Source organism: Sinocyclocheilus anshuiensis, unplaced genomic scaffold, assembly GCF_001515605.1.
Source record: "Sinocyclocheilus anshuiensis isolate Anshui unplaced genomic scaffold, SAMN03320099.WGS_v1.1 scaffold1829, whole genome shotgun sequence".
Classification (NCBI taxonomy): domain Eukaryota; kingdom Metazoa; phylum Chordata; class Actinopteri; order Cypriniformes; family Cyprinidae; genus Sinocyclocheilus; species Sinocyclocheilus anshuiensis.
Genome location: NW_015536583.1, coordinates 52,561 through 57,972, shown reverse-complemented (window position 1 = coordinate 57,972; position 5,412 = coordinate 52,561). Strand labels below are relative to the sequence as shown.

The 5,412-nt window shown below is 39.0% G+C and overlaps 1 long non-coding RNA gene across 1 annotated transcript in view; it reads right to left on the bottom strand.

Moving 5' to 3' along the window:
* Window positions 1–1,170: 1,170 nt before the first annotated feature.
* The window catches only part of LOC107703106 (uncharacterized), a 15,331-nt gene continuing 11,089 nt past the window's right edge, over window positions 1,171–5,412 (bottom strand). Inside the window, exon 3 of the long non-coding RNA XR_001635815.1 lies at window positions 1,171–1,247. This is a non-coding gene — a long non-coding RNA (uncharacterized LOC107703106). The remainder of the gene's footprint in view (window positions 1,248–5,412) is intronic.

Below are 5,412 nucleotides of genomic sequence, written 5' to 3'. Positions count from 1 at the left end.
TGTATTCACAACCACAAATGCTTACAGCAAAAAAAAAGTTTGGTTTCAATCTTGCTTTCATGTTTACCGTGAATTTTTCAACATCTCTCTGCCTATTACTTTCTTGAACAGAAATGTACATAGGAGCTCATGAAAGAAGAGCTTTAGGTTTTGAATAACTGTGTGTATATGATATATCCAAAAATATAATATTATGGCAAAGGTGTTTGCAATGTAAGACAAATGTTTGCTTTTGAGAAGTGTTTGTGATATTTTGAATGCAGTGCTTCATTTTGCAAGAGATGTGAGGCATTTTGTGTGTGCAGTTCTTGGATTTGTGTGTAAAGTTGATCACACTGGGTCTCCGGTTTCCGGTTGAGTGAACGCTGGTGTGTTTGGCTGCCACTGCTCACCGGACTTTTGTTTTGATTCTTTAAATTATTGTTCAACCACATGTCAAGTTCATGTCTACATGTGCTTGAGTTTTTGCCTTTGGCATTGTGACATTTACTGCTTGTATTTGGCAATACTCTCTCAGATAGTTTCCATGTCAGCTGTGAGTGCCGCTGGTTTTTCACCTGCTATCTGAGCCTTCAGCGACCCTGCTGCACCAACGTGACGGCATAATACGGATGGTCAGGATGTTACTTTGGATTATCCTGCTTGCCACCGTCGTAACAGCCATTCCACTGCTGTCTTCCTCGGCAGCGGAACTTCACCGCAGCACTTCTCTTACTCCAGTTCTGAAGAAATCTGGTTTGGATCCTATTGACCCAAATAATTACCGTCCCATTTACAACCTCCCATTCATTACTAAACTTATAGAATGGACTATAGCAAATTATTTTCTACTTGCAGCTGACAATGGCCTTTTATTCATCTTGATCCTTCTCGACCTTACTGCAGCTTTCGACACCATCTCCCACTCAATTCTATTGGAACGTTTGGCCACCATTGGGATCATTAATAATGCACTAGCCTTGTTCAGGTCCTACCTACATAATAGAAAATATTTCATTCAGGGAAACAATGTCACATCAAAAACTACCACAGTTACTCATGGTGTTCCTCAGGGTTCAGTGCTGGGTCCATTGCTTTTTATCATCTACATTTTACCTCTGGGCAATATTATCTGTCATTTTGGGATACATTTTCACTGCTACGCCGATGATACACAACTCTATCTTTCTACAAAACCAAATACTTCTCTCCCTCCCTCTGCTCTCACTTCCTGTCTACAAGGTATCAGCAACTGGATGTCAATCAACCTTCTCAAACTCAAAGGAAATAAAAGTGAGGTTCTCCTCATTGGTTCTAGGGCCACACTCTCCAAAGCTCATTCTTTGCATCGTATCAGTTGATGGCTCTCCGATTCCCATCTCCTCCCAAGTTAAAGTCTTGGGTGGTTTGAGAGGCGCCATCAAATAAAATGTATTATTATTAAAGTTCAGAAAAAAAGTAGCAACGTTTTGAAAATGTGTGTAAACAGTTGAAAAAAACTGTAAAAAAAAAAAAATTACACCAAACAGTTAAACTCATCTTATCACTAGCCACTTTGTGTTTATAATCACACTCATGTAAACTATTCTAACTCAAACTTCCAGGAAAAAATGTGTTTAAATAAAAACTGAAAGAGTTGTTGAAGGTTAATGGTGGTGATGTTGAAGTCATGTGACTGTAGTGTAGTTCATTTCTAGCATACGTTAAGTTTTTTTCTTCTGCCAATTGCTATAAAATTCAAAAAAGTTGTATTCATTTGTAAAGATTTTCATGATGAACAAAGTTTGTCAGAATCCTAACCCTAAGAAACGAATCGCTTGTGTTTCTCTCATTTGTAAGTCACTTTAGATAAAAGCTACACACACACACACACACACAGACAGACACTTCACAGCTCGTCTGTCCTCACTTCTGTGTGTCTCTCCACAGTCTCAGTTCATCATTTACATAAACCCAAGAATTTGGCAAAGCTCTGCATTAATAATCATTCTAACGAAGGCCTGTTTAATTGCCAGGAGCAGTGTTTATATGCATGCAAATGAGCTGATGAATATTCATCAGGGTTGTCAGGGAAAGCCTGTGCGTCATGTTCAGATGTGCTGCAAACGCCCAAGCAATCGTAAAAAACTGTAATCACGATCAGATTTTTTCTAGATCCTGCATTAAATTTATATTTTGACCTCACTATTCGGGGAACAGACACAGTCTTTATAGATTGTACAGCGCAAGTACTTATATCATTTAAGTGGGTAGAAGTCTACTGAACCTTTCGTGTCCACGTCAATACGTGGGAAGCGGTCCTGACACGATGATCCTCGTCGCGGGCGATGTGCTGCGCATCGTCTCGATCAGGCTCCTGAAATAACAAAAAACTAAATACAAATTAATAAAACCTATATAAATATTACAAAAATAAAAAATGGCAAAAATGCACAACAAAATTACTAAAATTTAAATTAAATTCAAATGCAAGCAGAAAATATACAAATCAAATCCAAGTGAAAATATTAACAAACACAATAATAGCATCTCAAGGATACTAAAATAATATTTTTTTTCTCTCTATTATGACTTATATTCAAGTGTATCGGATTAACAAAAAAATAAAATAAAAATAACTGTAGGGTGGGACTCGGTTCGTTGATTGGATGTTGAGTTGTGGGCATGGCTTCCAAAACATGAATATGAATATACAGTGAATTGTAAGAAAGGGCGGGGTTTTAGCAGACTAAATGATTGGAGAAGACAGCACACATCACCAGACAGATCCAGTGATGACATTTTGATATAGATGGTAAATAAATAAAATGAATTGTTCTCCATTCGGAGAATAGAATACTTTAAATGCATAATTCAGGTACAAATGAAGTTCTGCCATCATTTACTCACTTTCAAAGCCATCAAAGTGTCATTACAGCACTTCATATGACTCATGTGCGCTATACTCAAATCTTCTGAAGTCACATGAGGAACAGAGCCATAATTCATGATTCACTGCAACTCTTCCTCTTAGAACTCACTCGCACATCCACTTATTTAAACTTGCCACATCACATTCAGTGCCAGAAGATCTTCAGCGTCAGTGACGTCATCTTCATTATTCCTCCAGAGAACAAAAGCCATTCAGGTTTGAAACAACATGAAGGTGATTAACTGAACTTTGATTTTTGGATGAACTCTTCCTTTAAGATCAATGTATGTCTTGTGTTTGAGTCCTTTCCCCTGAGACTGTAGATGAGCTCACAGATCATTACTGGAGCTCCATCAGTAGATCATGACGTTTGCAACACCAGCATCACGGGTTTGATTGCATGAACTGATCAGATGTACTGAGAGTCACTTTAGGTAAACGCATCTGCCAAATGCATGAATGTAAACTCAACAGTTACTCTATTTTCACAGGTCACACATTCAGGAAGAATTTCAGACGAGTCTGTGTCGTTTGTTTCTTCATCTGATGAAGAGCAGAGGAACTGACACTCGGTGTGAAACGTGGCATCCTAAAACAAGTTCAATAAGTCACTGATGTAACTGAAGATCTTCAGTGTTTCTCACTCGTTCACTGACATTTGCCTTCATTAACTCTGGATTACAGCAGACGCTTTAAATAACAGCCGATTTGAATCATATCAGATGAGTTTAATGAAGTCCTTCAGGTCACATGATCAAACACCAGAGAATGGAGCCAGAAAAGAATCAGATGTTGAAGATCACGCCTGTGAAACTGTAGAAATCAAGTAGTTCAACTATAGTCAAACTACCCAAGTGAAAAAATCAGTGAGACTTTTTTTAGAATAAATATTTTTATTCATCGGTGATGCATTAAATCGATCAACAGTGACAGTGAAGACATTTATAATGTTACACAAGATTTCTATTTCAAATAAATGCTGTTCTTCTGAACTTTCTATTCATCTGTGAATCCTGAAAAATAAAATGTATCACAGTTTCCACAAAAATATTGTGCAGCACGACTTTTCAACATTGATAATAATCAGAAATGTTTGTTGAGCAGCAGATCAGCATATTATACTGATTTCTGAAGATCATGTGACACTGAAGACTGGAGTAATGATGCTGAAAATACAGCTGCGCATCACAGAAATACATTACAGTTTATATACAGAACCAATGATCGACAAGAAATAAAACAGCTAGAAATAATATGAATAATCACATATATTATTTATATGAAATGTATTTTAAAAGGAAACAAACACATATCATTTCATGGTAATTACAAAATATTTATGGTCAATATTTATGGTATTTATGGTGTGTGTGTGTGTGTGTGTGTGTGTCGTGGGGACCACAATTTAGGTCCCCACCGTGACACGAGTCCCCATGAGTCTGTGTGTACTCAGGTTTAAGTCCCCACCAGGATATATAACCCTGTACACACACACACACACACACACTCACACAGATCAGCAGCTCCCTCTACAGGAGATCTGTGAGGGATCTCTCTGTCATCAGCACATCTGGCGCTTCACAATCATGTCACGTGTTCCTCTACATGCTGTGATTTACTACAGTAACTGTTCATAATACAGTACACTACAGTCTCGTCACCTCTGGCATGTGAAAACGAAGCTATGAAGATTCCTACATCTTTAAAAACACTTCATGTGATCACCTTCTGTAACTGTATGCTAGTTTAGATTATTTACTGTGCTTTCACTGTAGTAAGGTAACTGTACGCTAGTCAGTGTTCGTCAGTGTGTGACGCTCAGAGTCTGAGATCTGAACAAACTCACAGAACATTCAATAAAGCTGCAGGAATGATGAATGTCCTGAGAGAGAGACAGACAGAGAGAGTGAGAGAGACAGAGAGAGAGACAGACAGAGAGAGAGACAGAGACAGAGAGAGAGAGAGAGAGAGAGAGACAGAGATAGACAGACACAGAGAGAGAGACAGAGACAGAGAGACAGACAGACACAGAGAGAGAGAGAGACAGAGATAGACAGACACAGAGAGAGAGCGAGACAGCGAGAGAGAGAGAGAGACAGAGAGAGAGAGACAGACAGAGAGAGAGAGAGAAGTGGCTTGAGTGCAGGTCTCTCGCTCTCAGCAGGATGTCCATATTTGGTCAGGGATCGCTCACTTCCGGAAGCCTGCTTAAAGTGAGAGGAGAAGAAAAGAGCGGATGAAAGGAGAATAAAGGAGTGAGTGTGTGTGAGGGAGTTTCACCTTGAGCACTTTGAGAATTTAATTGATGCTGTAAGCATTCATTTGCTCTCGTTTAAACACACACACACACACACACACACACACACACACGCACACCTGTCCAGTTATTCTATAACATCTGTAACCACGGGCAACAACAGCCCGCTGCCACTCATTAGCCTGTGAGTGTGTGTGTGTCAGGTATTGACGTCAAACAGTCCCACCACTGAAACACACACGCACTCAGTTTGATTGTGTTTGTT